This window comes from Ambystoma mexicanum, chromosome 11 (genome assembly GCF_040938575.1).
Source record: "Ambystoma mexicanum isolate Mex_15411 chromosome 11, UKY_AmexF1_1, whole genome shotgun sequence".
Lineage (NCBI taxonomy): Eukaryota > Metazoa > Chordata > Amphibia > Caudata > Ambystomatidae > Ambystoma > Ambystoma mexicanum.
Genome location: NC_090934.1, coordinates 218,823,220 through 218,836,637, shown reverse-complemented (window position 1 = coordinate 218,836,637; position 13,418 = coordinate 218,823,220). Strand labels below are relative to the sequence as shown.

At 46.2% G+C, this 13,418-nt stretch overlaps 1 protein-coding gene across 5 annotated transcripts in view; it reads right to left on the bottom strand.

The window, feature by feature from the left end:
- WDTC1 (WD and tetratricopeptide repeats 1) overlaps nucleotides 1-13,418 on the bottom strand; it is a 1,302,054-nt gene that overhangs the window by 713,712 nt on the left and 574,924 nt on the right. The window lies entirely within an intron of this gene.

The window sequence follows — 13,418 nt, the reverse complement described above, 5'->3', positions numbered from 1 at the left end:
GGCGAGATGAACAAGTTACTTTCTTACCTGGTAACGTTCTTTCGATGGGATGGTCCGACAACGTATTCCATATCTATGACATGTAATGTCCACAGCTGTGCTGCTTCGGAAAATCTTTGGCGTCCTGCGTCGATGACATCGATGCGCCGTCCCCGAGGACCTCCTCCGACGGCTGACGTCACCCGATGTGATAAGTAGGACGCCCGACGCCCATAGCCTCAGTTATAGTTTTGTTCCCAGAACGTGTGCCACCAGTTTTCCGCCAGTCAGACACACAAGGCCTTGCGGAACACAAGCTGCAATCGCAAAAGAAATTCTGCAGCGGGGAAGGCAGGGAGGGAGCGATATGGAATAAGTCACCGGACCATCCCATCGAAAGAACGTTACCAGGTAAGTAACTTGTTCTTCGAGGGGATTGGGTCCGCCGACGTATTCCATATCTATGACAGACTCCCAGAGCAGTACCAAACAAGGAGGTGGGAAAGAATTTAGAATACAAATTTAACATACCCAATCAAATTGCGGAATAGGGAGCTGCCTTGCCAAAGGCCAGATCTTGCCCTCTGATGGAATCGAGGGAGTAGTGACGTACAAAAGTATGTACTGAAGCCCAGGTGGCTGCATCACAGATGTGACAAATAGGAACTCCCCTCTGCAGAGCAGTAGACGCAGCCACTCCCCTGGTAGAATGGGCCCGCAAGCCAGCCGGAGGATCCTCACCTGCCAAGCGGTAACACTCGGAGATAGCTAAAATAATCCAACGAGACAAAGTCTGTATCGTCACAGCTTGTCCCAAACGCTTTCCAGCGTAACCAATAAAAAGTTGATCGTCCACTCTGACCCGGGACATGCGCGAAATATAAAAGCTCCACGCTCTCCTAGGATCAAGCCTATGGAGCCTCTCCTCTTCCTTACCAGGATGTGGAGGAGGATAGAACGCCGGAAGAACAACCGTCTGGCTCAAATGAAATTCCGAAACCACCTTCGGAAGAAAAGAAGGATGAACTGTAAGGACAACCCTGTCCTTATGAAACACAGTGAAGGGTGGCTTAACTGAAAGTGCCTGTAACTCACTCACTCTGCAAGCGGAAGTAACCGCAACCAAAAACACAGTTTTCAGAGTTAACAGCCTCAAAGGGCAAGAATGTAAAGGCTCAAACGGAGCACCCATAAGAAACTTAAGAACAAGGTTCAAATCGCAACCTGGCACCAGAAAAGGTGACAGAGGGAACACATTAGCGAGCACTTTCAAAAACTGCGAAATTAAAGGAATTTTAAAATAGGAACACTTCAGACGAGCGCTTAAATATGGCAGCGCCGCCAGGTAACCTTTAATAGTCCCCACTTGCAAGCACCTGTGGGCCAAAGAAAGCAAAAAAGACAGAACCACGGGAATGTCACATTCAAAAGGATCCACATTCTGAACTGTGCACCAGTCGCAGAACTTTCTCCAATGGCAACGGTACAGAGACTTAGTTGCCAGCCGCCTGGCCAAGAGCAACACCTCCATTACATCTTCAGGGAGGTCCCAATCCTTATACCTCAACCTTTCAGAAGCCAAGCGTGAAGATTGAGGGATCTGCCCTCTGGATGGAGAACCTGACCCCCCTCCCGTGAGAGCAGTTCGTCTCAGTAGGGAAGACAACGTGGAGGGTAGGTGGACAAGTCGAGAAGGTCCGGGTACCACGTCCTCCGGGCCCACGCCGGAGCAATGAGGATCATCTGGGAACCGAACCTCCGCAGCACTTGCAGAATGACGGAGACTGGAGGAAACGCGTACAGCAGTGGGAATGACCACTCCACCACGAACGCGTCTCCTAAGGCTCCTTTTGGAGGAAATTCCCGCGAGCAAAACCTTTCGCACTTCCGGTTGACACTGGAGGCGAAGAGATCCACTTGAGGGGTCCCCCAAAGGGCGAAGATCTCCAGGAGAATCTCCTGAGCCAGCTCCCACTCGTGAGAGATCGAGCTCTGGCACTCTTACGATGGCCTCTTTGACTGCTAGCTCCCCTCGCTTTACTGAAGGACGAGTAATAGCGAAAGGAACCTCCCCTCCATTGCTGTCCCCTAGGACGAAAAGGCAGAGGTTGGCGAACTGCAGCGCCCAACAACTTCGCTGCAGCTTTGGAGGTCTGCAACCTCTCAAGGCTCTCGTCAGCCTTGCTGCCAAAAAGGTGTTCACCGTCAAAGGGCATGTTGAGGAGCCGGGACTGCACATCAGGAGCGAACCCAGACTTCCGCAACCACGCAAACCTGCGCATTACGGTGCTCGCCGCCATGGACCGGCTGACACAATCGGCCAAGTCCAAACCCGACTGAACGGCCTCACACATGGCATCCTTACCATCCTGGACCATAGCAAGGAAACCATCCCGTTCGTCCCCTTCGGGAATATGTTCAGTCGCTAACGCAACGCAGTTCCACAGAGTGTGTGTGAAACGAGACAAGGCACATATGGAGTTGGCCGCCTGAAGCGCCATACCCCCCCGAAGAAAACACTTTCTTCGCCCAGCCGTCAAAACGTTTGTCGTCCCTATCCGGAGGGATGGTAGGATACGACGCCTGCTTTGCCGGGGCCGTAGCCGCCTGCACCACCAAACTCTCCGGAGTGGGGTGCCTAGACAAGTAGCAGGGGTCGCTACTGGCTGGACGGTATTTTCACGACAAAGACTTGCCCACTGCCGGGAGACTCTGCGGAGCAGTCCAAGCCGCCGCCACCCTTCTCTGCAGAGCCATATGAAAAGGCAAAACCGGGTCAGTGGGTGGACCGAGATCAAGGATGTCCGTGAGATCATCCAGAACGAACTCCCCTGGGGGAGCTGACCAACCCAAGTACTCGGTGACCCGAGACATAAGGCGTCGATATGAAGAATCGGCATGAGTGCCAGGCTCCGGCCTACAAAACTCCACCTCCGGAGAGGTGTCCAGTCCACTGGCATCATGCAGCGACTGCCGCAGGTCATCAAACTGGCTATGGCTCGAGATAAGTTCATCGGGATCCGTAACCAGAACCAAGCCGCCATCAGAGCCTTCATCACCCTCAGAAATGTACTCCAGGCGGGGAGAGGAAGACCTCTGAGGACCAAAGCAGTGCCTGACCTTAGCCAGAGCCTTTCTAGGGGCAAACCCCGTGCCACGGGGCCCCTCCGACACCACTGCCTCAAAAGGCGTTGAGGGCACCGAACGAGTCGGCGCCGGCGTCGATAGAAAAGGCGTTGAGCGAATCGGCGTCAGCTGCAGCGCCGCCAGCATCGGCGGCGTCGACACATGCCTCGAAGCCGGAGCTCCGAGCGTGTCTCTCGATGACCTAGGCGCCGACGGCGTCGACGACCCCCTCAAAGGCGGAGCCTCGAGAGAAACCGTCGACGACCTCGGCGCCAAAGGCGTCGACGTCTTCTTCGAAGACGGCACAGGATCACGCGGTCTCGAGCACGTCGAGGACCGGGACCTGGAACGGGCATGGCGAGAACGGCTACCCTTGTCCGAGCGGGACCTCTCCCGCGAGCCGTGCCGACCGCCTGAGCCCGAAGGCATACGAGCGGTGTCTCTCGACCGGTGCCGACTGACCCCACTCAGAGGCGCGGACGGACCGGTGCCCTGCGATTCAATAATCGCTAGCATCTGCTTCCGGAAGGAAGCCCATTCCTCCGGTGTTGCTTGCATGGAGGGATAAGCGACCTGCCGACGGGCGGAGTCCTCGGAAGAGGACGGGGAAGGCGACCTATGCCGGCGCTTCTGGGAATGCCTCGAAGAGGCGGAGGAGTGGTGAGACCGACTCCTGGAAGGAGATGACGCAGAGAGTCGCCCCTCGAGTCATCCGTCGAAAGCCCCGCAGACCTCGACTTCCGGGGCTTAGACACCCGGCCTACCGACAGCTTCTTCTTGCGTTCCCCCGCAAGGCCTTTGCCGTGAGTGACTGGCAGTCGACACAGTCGTCCGTATCGTGGACCTCCACGAGGCACCAGAGGCAGGCGTCGTGAGAGTCCGTGACCGGCCTCTTGGACCCACAGTCCCCGCATTTCTTGAAGCCTGGACGCGGGGTTGAAGACGAAGAAGACATCGCCACGAACAGGTCTTCACAACAAACCGAACAGGTTCAACGAACCGAGAATTGAAAACAGCAAACTCCAACGAGTCGAGGCGTACCGAGATTCACGAAGCGAACACGTTCGCGGAAAAAACGGAACTGAGGCTATGGGCGTTGTGCGTCCTACTTACCACATCGGGTGACGTCGGCCGTCGGAGGAGGTCCTCGGGGACGGCGCATCGACGTCATCGACACAGGACGCAGACGCCAAAGATTTTCCGAAGCAGCACAGCTGTGGACATTACCCGTCATAGATATGGAATACGTCGGAGGACCCAATCCCCTCGAAATATATTTCCTACCCGTTGTGAATGCATCAAATCTTGGACCCTCATTTGAATTTGCTTAACTCAAAGGACACTGATGGCTTGCCATGCCTACACGATGTGCAAATAGCCTTTTCTATTGACCCTTTATTTATCATTACCACAACTCACCATTTGGAGCTTATGCTATATATGATTTGTGATTTGTGCAATGTCTCACTTTAACTGGACCTTTTTCACTTTTATTTATTCTACTTGATGTTATGGAAAGACAATTGATTTACAGGTTATGCCATATATTATTGCCTCCCATCATTTGTGAATGTTCGGTTGGATATTCCTTGATCCCGGTTTTATTTCTATTATCACGGTGTATAATGGATACCAGGATACAAATGAGGTTTTATGTTGCTTCATATTCAAACATGGGGGATTGCAGGCAGAGGCCCAATTTGGGTTGCCCGTTTGGTCTCTTGGATGTTGGAATATATTGTTTTGATACTAGGACGTACCCAGATACACTAGACAGATAGTAAATTGGATCGTAAGTTTGAGTTGGAGTGCGTGGTTTGGGTTCTGTTTGATTTGGTATATATGTGTATATATTATTTTCCTCCAATCTTTTGCTGATTGGTGGGGACTGCCATGGCGATTTGAATGAGAGTGACAAATGTGTCTGCCTGTTTTCCTTTTCTTTTACTTCTCACTGTATTTTGATGTCTATTCCCATACGTGGCAAGGTTTTTCTATTATGGGACTTTTGTCAGATTCTGTAGGTAAGAATGGCACTGTCTGGGCTTTTACTTAGATGGTCTCTATGGTCCAGTGTGAGATGATTGCTCAGATAATGGGGTGGTATACATTTTTTGCTTCTTTCGAAATCTGTATACTTTGTTCTTTATATTGACATTTCATTGTATGAATGCTAGTAAAGCACTTGAATATACACGGGTGTGGAATACATCTGCAAGAGGTGGTTTTCGTTAGCGGTCTGTTTGTTTGGGCGCTGCTTGGCCATTGTGGAAACATTGTTATTTTGAATTTATTGTTTTGGGCTGGGAATTGTGCTATAGTGAGGAACTAGCTCAGAGTTTTTCTAGGGAACACTTTCGGATTCTGAGTTCTTAGGGATTGGGAGGGGTGCCTAACACATGGTCTTGTTGGATGTTTATTCCTTTTGTAAGGTTAAAAGTGCTTGTAGGCTCCAACCTTTTCTTAAGAGGGTGGGTTTTTTATACAGTCGGTTTGTTTCTGAGACTAGTGTATTATTGTGACAGTGTGAGAATGGCGAGGAGTTTGATTGGGAAATCTGGATGTGATTTATGCGTGGTGTCCTGGAATGTGAACGGAATGAACAATCGAAATAAGAAATTAAAAATGTTTTAATTGTTTGGATGACATGAAGGCAGACTTATGCTTTCTGCAAGAGACCCATATATTGAGTGAAGAGATCAAAGGTTTAGAAAAGGAATGGATTGGATATGCTTTTGGGTCTTCTATTACATCAAGATCTCAGGGGGTTGCAATCCTTATTCGTAAAAAAGCCCCTCTGAAGGTCCTGAAAGAATGTTCAGACAAAGACGTGAGGATAGCTTCACTTATAGGTGGAAATTCAAGGGGAGATTATGATTCTATGCAATATCTATGCCCAAACGGTTGATGATGGCTCCTTTTTCAGACGCGTCTCTCAAGTGATTAAGGTTTTAAACTCTCCAAACATTCTACTGGGGGGTGGTTTTAATACAGTCCTGGACCCCACTTTAGATAGGAGTAGGTATGACCGGGATAGGAGAATTGATAATCATCGCTTATCTCTCCAGGCTATCCTTGAAGAGCACAATTTGAAAGATAATTGGAAAATTGAACACCCTGGTGTGAGAGAAGACAGCTTCTTTTGAGGCGTATATGAAACCTATTCCAGGCTGGATATACTGCTCACTGGCGGGACAATGATGGAGAACTATCTTTCATACAGCATTGGTAATATTTTGTTAGCTGATCATGCACCGTTCACTATGCACCTGAAACTGAAATTTGATCTGTATAAGTAATTTACTTGGCAAATGAATATATCCATTTTGTATGACGAAACTCTGGATAAAATTGTTTCTGAAGCTAATCACTTTGTGGAAGAGAAACGCTCAGATGAATTAAGTTCACAGACAATTTGGGTGGAATTTAAATGCACCATGCGAGGGGTTTTACTGGGCTTATCCAGCGTGAAAACGAAAAAAGTATGAGAGGACCAGACTGGAGCTAGATTTTAAAAAACAAGATCTCTCTAGAGAGTTGATGCTGGACCAAACAGACAATGTAAAATTGAAGGAATTACGAGGGCTGAAAAAAGAAATGAAATTAATACTATCCTCTGTAAGAGGGCAGAGTGTAATCTATATTACTCACGGTGCACCTATTTTGAAAGGGGTGAGAAATGTGACAGGTGGTTAGCGTATAGATTGAGGAAAAGGAACTCTGATGTGGCAATCACTTCGATTTTGGATCCTAATGGTTTGGTCACATTTGATCCAAAACAGGGTTAATGGCATTTTTTACAAAGTATTATATGGATTTATACTGCAATGAATCAGACATATCTGGTGCGGGAAAAGACTTCTGGAACCTGGAAATTCCCAAGATTTCTGATACGGATCATTTATTCCTTGAAAAGGAACTAACGGCTGATGATGTGAAAAACGCGATTCAGAAATTGAACATTGGCAGGTCCCCGGGTCCGGATGGCTTCCCTATTGAATTTTATAGAATATTACCAGAATCTGCCCTTGAATTACTTAAGGATATGTTTGTAGCTTCGCAGAGGGATGGGTAACTTCCTAAAAGTATTAACCATGCTACAATCTCAATATTTTTTTAAAAAAAGGGAAAGATGGCAACCTACCTGCAAGCTACCGCCCCATCAGCTTAATTAACACAGAGAGCAAAGTTTTGTCCAAGGTCTTGGCCTTGAGACTTGAAAAATTACTTCCATCACTGATCCATGATAATCCGTCCGATTTATAAAAACAGACAGACCTCGAGCAATATTCGCAGGTTGCTTCAAACAGTTTATCAGACCTTCTAATCTGATGATGATATTGCGGTCCTTTCTCTTGACACCGAAAAGGCTTTCGACTGCGTAAATTAGGAATACTTATACTCTGTTCTGCGCAAGATGAATATGGGCGAGAATTTTACATCTTGGATCGCATTATTGTATGCAAATCCGACGGCGGATGTCAAAACAAACGGTTTAAGATTGGAATCCTTCGAATTAGAGAGGGGTACAAGGCAAGGTTGTCCTCTTTCACCACTCTTATTCGTTATTGCGATAGAGCCGTTGACTATTGCGCTCAGGTGCAAACCTGGATTGAGTAGAGTGAGTTGTTGGGGAGTTGAGCAAAAGGTGTGGTTTTACGCTGATGATCTGTTGCTAGTCCTGCAAGATTTAGGAAAATCCCTGCCCATTTTGATGCAACTTCTAACAAAATTTAACGAAGTCTCAGGATACAAAATAAATTGGCTAAAATCTGAGATTATGTCTTTAATTTATTGGTGTGATAAGTCTTTGGTCACGTCCATGGGTTTCAGATGGTTTGAGAAGAGATTGCGCTATTTGGGTATCTGGTTGACACCTTTGGTGGATGACATGGTTGATGAGGACTTAAGGGAAGTTTGTAGGGACTTCAAAATGGATTTAGAGAGATGGACATTTTTAAACCTATCACTATGGGGAAAGGTCAACGCTCTTAAGATGACCTCGGCCCCAAAAGTGAATTATGTTCTTGGCATGTTGCCTCTGAAGATCCGTCCGCACTATTGGAAAGAAGTGGAGAGATTAATGCAGAACTTTATTTGGGAATGCAAGCCTCCCAGGCTCAAACTTTGGAAACTCCAATGACTGAAGATAGAGGTGGGCTTGGGGTCCCTAATTTCCGCTCATATCATTTGGTGTTTTCGGCCCAGTCATTTGTCCCATTTCTCAACAATGACCCTGATGATTGGACTATTGCAGAGGCAGGTTTTTCTGGTCCTCTCAGCCCGAGACCGCTCCTGTCTACAAAGACGAATTCTGGGTGTGTGAAATTGCCTACCACAGAATTTTTATGGGAAGCTTGGAAAAACCTGTTTGTTCTACTGTGAGTGAATGCTCTGAAATCGCTGCATGCCTCCATTTGGTTTAATCCAATGATTAAAGAAAACGGAAAGACACTATTCTGGCCTGAGTTATTTCTTAGTGGGGTGAAATTGATTGGTGGTCTTGGAAGTGACGAAAGCAGGCTTTCAGCTGATGAGATTAAGATGAAATGGAACATCCCAGGTTTTTCGATCACGGATTATATGCGTTTAAAAAAAGCTGTTGGGGAGGTTGATTGGGCTAGTGACTTGGACTTGCATCTCTTTGTAGTTAAACCTAAACAGGGAGAAGGGGGACTGGCCAGAAGAATCTACAAGCGGATTGTTGCAAACTACAAGGAAAACAGCAATTTATGGTAGGAATGGAGTAGAAGATTGGATTGCAATAATGACTCATAAGCCTGGCAGAGTATGTGCGAAAAGGTGTTGCTTTGCTCACTTAATCTTGGGGAGCAATGCAAGCAGAGTAAGATTTTAAATAGGGTCTACTGTAGCCCGGAATGTTTGAAGAAGCAAGGCATTTCGGATTCTGATGAATGTTGGGCATGTGTGCATCAGGTGGGTACCCTAGAACATATGTTATGGAACAGTACGAGAGTTTGTGATTTTTGGATGGAAATATGTGAGATTTGTGTGAGCGTGCTTGGTGAGAACATCAATTTAGATTTTAAAACAATGATCCTAGGCGGGGAAGAACTGTTGGGTGCCCTGACTATTTCACAGAAGAAGTGGCTTTTTAGAGGTTCTATAGCTGGCAAGAGATTGATCCTACGTGGTTGGAAATCCAAAATTGCTCTGTTGATTGTTGATGAAATGAATAAACTTGCAGATATGGAAAAGACAATTTACAGGAGGAACAGGAAAATGCATACTTATGAAAAAATCTGGGGGAAGTTTTTGGATTTGTACTAGTCTCTTATTAGGTTTTGTTTCTTCATTTTTGTGGATTGGGGATTTTGTAATTGTATATATGTATACTGTGTTTGTACATACTTTTGATGCTGGAATTTTGGGTACTTATTTGCTTCATTGTTGTTGATCTTATATTTGAAGTGTTCATCCAATTTGCAAAATGTAAATAAAAAAAAATAAAACTAAAATCTTGGTGAATACATCTTATCTTGTTTTTTCTGACATACATCTACCATATCAGCTATATTTGCTTCTATATTTTTTCTTCCGTTTGTGCATGCACCCTAACTTGTTCAACATATAACCTTGCTATGTGTGTTGAACTCATTCCCCTCTGTTGCGTCACATGCTGATGTATTAGGGCACTATACATCTAGGAAGCCTATTATTATGCACAGAATGTACATGGTGGGGGGATAATGAATAACAAAAATAATGGTACTGGACGAACTCTACCCTCAGTGGGAGCATTGCGTTTTATGATGCCTAAAACCATGAAACTAAGAAAACAAGAGACAAAGGGCCTGATTCACAGAACACTTTTCAATGGGATTGCGCCATTATAAAAGGCTTCCGTGAATCAGGCCCATAGCGTATTAAGTGGTGATGACCAGGTTGTGGAAATAATTCAGTAGTTCCCTTATCAGACACTCGGACCACAGTGCATTTAGGAAACAGATTAAGAGATATATTGCTGGCTGTGAATCAAATGTCAGGACTTCCTGTTACTGAAGGAGCCGTAAATGGGGATATTGGAGTGTATCAGGGGAATGTTTCTTAGCGTCTTTTAGTCTTAAATTGTGTGTTAGTTATTTTCTTTATTTCCCCATCTGTCCTATATACTTTCTTTGGCCTGGGCACTACAGTGCCAAACCAAAATGACAACAGCCAACAAGGGGGATGATGGAGTGGGGAAGCTGGAGGGCGAGTACTAAAGGCCACGCACTATGTGGTTGTAACTGCCTTTCAATGACAACTCTGAGTAGCAACAAACCTGGGGCTTGCCTCTGCCTTCGCCAGCAATTCGCCAAAGGCTAGGTGGAGAGTTGTACTGAAAATCCACATGAGTCTAGAGCCAGAAAGAGGGCCCACAGAAAAACCCTGCGCTAGAGTTAAAACATTGCTTCAGTGACTGGGTTTTTAGCAAGTCTCCTCATCAGAGGCACTCTACTCTTCAGTTGGAGGGTTACAGATATTTCAAATGCTGCAAAAACAGCTTTTTGTATTAAAAAACAAATATTTAATTTCGGTCCAAAAAATAACGTATATGGTTTTTCACCGACCTTAACCCTGACTTTCATTCACCAGCAGCCTCTTAATACCAAATTGTTTCATTTTAGTGCTCATCTTAAAACATGAGTTCTGCCATGCTGTGCCATTTAGTGGGCTTTTCCAGCATAACATGACTATTAATAAACAATATGTATTAAATGTATTCAAATATTTACAGAGGGGCACCCCCTGTACCCTTTCTGCTCCATCCTCCAAACCCCCTCCCCTGCCCACTCAACGGTATCTAGTCATATTATCGCTATAAGAACAGAGCCTACAAGAACACTTTTTTGAAAGAAATAAAAAAAAATCTATTGTTCTCCATTTTTGAATTCGAGGTTTATTACAGCGAAATTTACCCAGTCGGAGTAGTGTCTCTAGGAAGGAGAATAGCCTTTGGCATGTTAAAGCTTTGTACTCTAGAGAGACCTGTGGGCCAATAGTGTCTCAGGACAAGGAATTTGTACAGAGTACAATGCAACCAATTTTTTCTGTAAGAGCTAGGTCAGAGGCAGAGAAAGCAGGAAATCCTGTAAATTGGTACGAAAAGAGGGAGAGATCAACTTCTCGTAGTACATGGTCAGTCCACAAGAAAGTTATCCAGTAATTGTGGTAAGTCATACATAGATGACGGACAAGAAGCGTTGATTTTTCTATCCCTATTTCTACATGAAGGTTACATAGTCTAGAAAAGGAATAAAAGGGTTCTCTACAATATGTCTTATCCAAATAAACGGTGTCCTCTGGCCAAAGCTATTCTATCCTACCGACTGACCGTACCACCAACAATAAGGAAAACAGAACTTATCCTGGAGAATTGACTTCTTACTGCCCCCGCCCCCCTGCCCCTTTGTTGGCTTATGCTGGTTATTGCTTGACCCCCCTCCCAAGTGTCAATTTCCCCTCTTGGTACTTCAGGCCTTGGCCTGCTTGAGCAGTTCAAATAAGTCCCTTGACTTTCTATGCAAAAAAGGAGACTCCTGATCCCCTCACCGAAGACTTGTTAAAGTTAGAAAGTTTGTTCTTTAAATGCACCACTTGAATCTGTAAATCCCTAAATTGTGTAAGCTGCTTCGCCTGCTCATCCCTCCAGCGTATTTCAATTCTTTTGAAATTTGTTGGACGAGCATGGACCTTCTGACTATGGCAGTTTTGGCTTAACATGGTTTCTCAAACTCAGAGAGAGGTTTGGGTTCTCGTCCCAGACTGGGCTCTATAGTCCTTTAGGACCCCTGGTGGCTCTTATGCCCTGATTGAGTCTTGACTTCAGGTTCACCCCTCCAGGATATTTCTATTTCTCTTAGGTCTTTGGTACATCCTCGTATATTGCCCTCACCCCCTTTTGGAGTGCCCTCTGAGTTCTATTGCCCTCCTCCCTCTCTTCTGTGTTAACAATGTACATTAATTTCTGCTGCGTTCTTCATCTGTGGGGATGGCGCTCTGTAGCTGCGGACCTGCGCTTCCCGAGTTGTCAGTTCCCTTGAAGCGGTTCTTTGTCCTATGCATTTGGTTTGTTCACGCCGGTACACTGCATCTGCAGCGGCTCGGTCTCTCTCTACCAGAGACCTGAGTGCCTGTCTTCTCTGCCCCCTTGGACTTGGCAGCGTTCTGCGGGCTCCGTGATCACTCTACTCACCACATATTCGACGTGGTCCGACCTCCATGATAGATTGCCTCAGTGCTACAGCTTAGGTTTCCGCTGTGCGCAGCCTTGCAAAGGCTGGCTCTCACGACAGCTGGCTCCTCTTTCACAGGTAATTGTCTTGCCCCTTTTACATTCCTCTCTACGACAAGAGATGTAACACCGTTAGTTCCATGTTTCTGGCATCAAGGTGGAATCAGCAGCCAAACCAAACCAAGCACCCTTTAAAGTTAAAGGCCCCTGTATATTCTTAATGTGTTCCGCCTCCATTTATCCTACAAACAATTGGAACTCTGGTGTTAAGGGAGAAGTTACAAATGTTTCACCTGGGGATTCCTGGTCCCATAATGCGGGGTCACCCACAGTAAGATCCTCTTGCCCTGTCCCCTAAAGAGTGTTTTGCGTAGCAGGCTCACCTCCCTGAATTTGTCACACAATTAACTCCACTGCTCCTCACTCATTAGTCAAGCACTTGTGCAAAGGCATAGAAGTGAAGGTCAGTAGGACATAGAGCTTGGAATTCTTTTTTTTAGTTAGGGTCAGTTAGGTAGGTTCAGTTTTTTAAGCAGGAAGTTAGGAAAGGAACAAGTTACTTACCTGTAAATATTGTTCTCCAGCATGGGTCTGTCATGGATTCACATGCTCATGAATATTCCACGTCGTCAGGCTGGGAATCCTTGGTAAAAGGAAAACAGTTTCACTTTCACTTAAAAACTGTATTTCTCCTTTAAAGCAATCACTGTCCTCTGGGTCATACTGCCCCCATCCAATGACAGTCCTCTCCCTAAGACCCTCCTCTGGCAGCCATCTTCAGATTTGGTAAGGTCGTAAAGTGGCAGCATGACCAAGAACAGCTGCAGAGGGAACGGAGGGAGGGTTCACATATGAATCCATGCCAGACCCATGCTGGAGAACAATAGCATGTCTGCATGGATTCACATGCTCATGAATAACGAATACATAGCAGTACAACATTACACAACCACGGGAGGTGGCAAGGTTCAACAGAAGCAAATAACCCTTACCTCTGGAACAGACTCACCTCATGAAAGCAGGTTGCATAGCACTGCTTGGCTGACTCTGGACTCTGATGCAGTGGGCTCTCGGA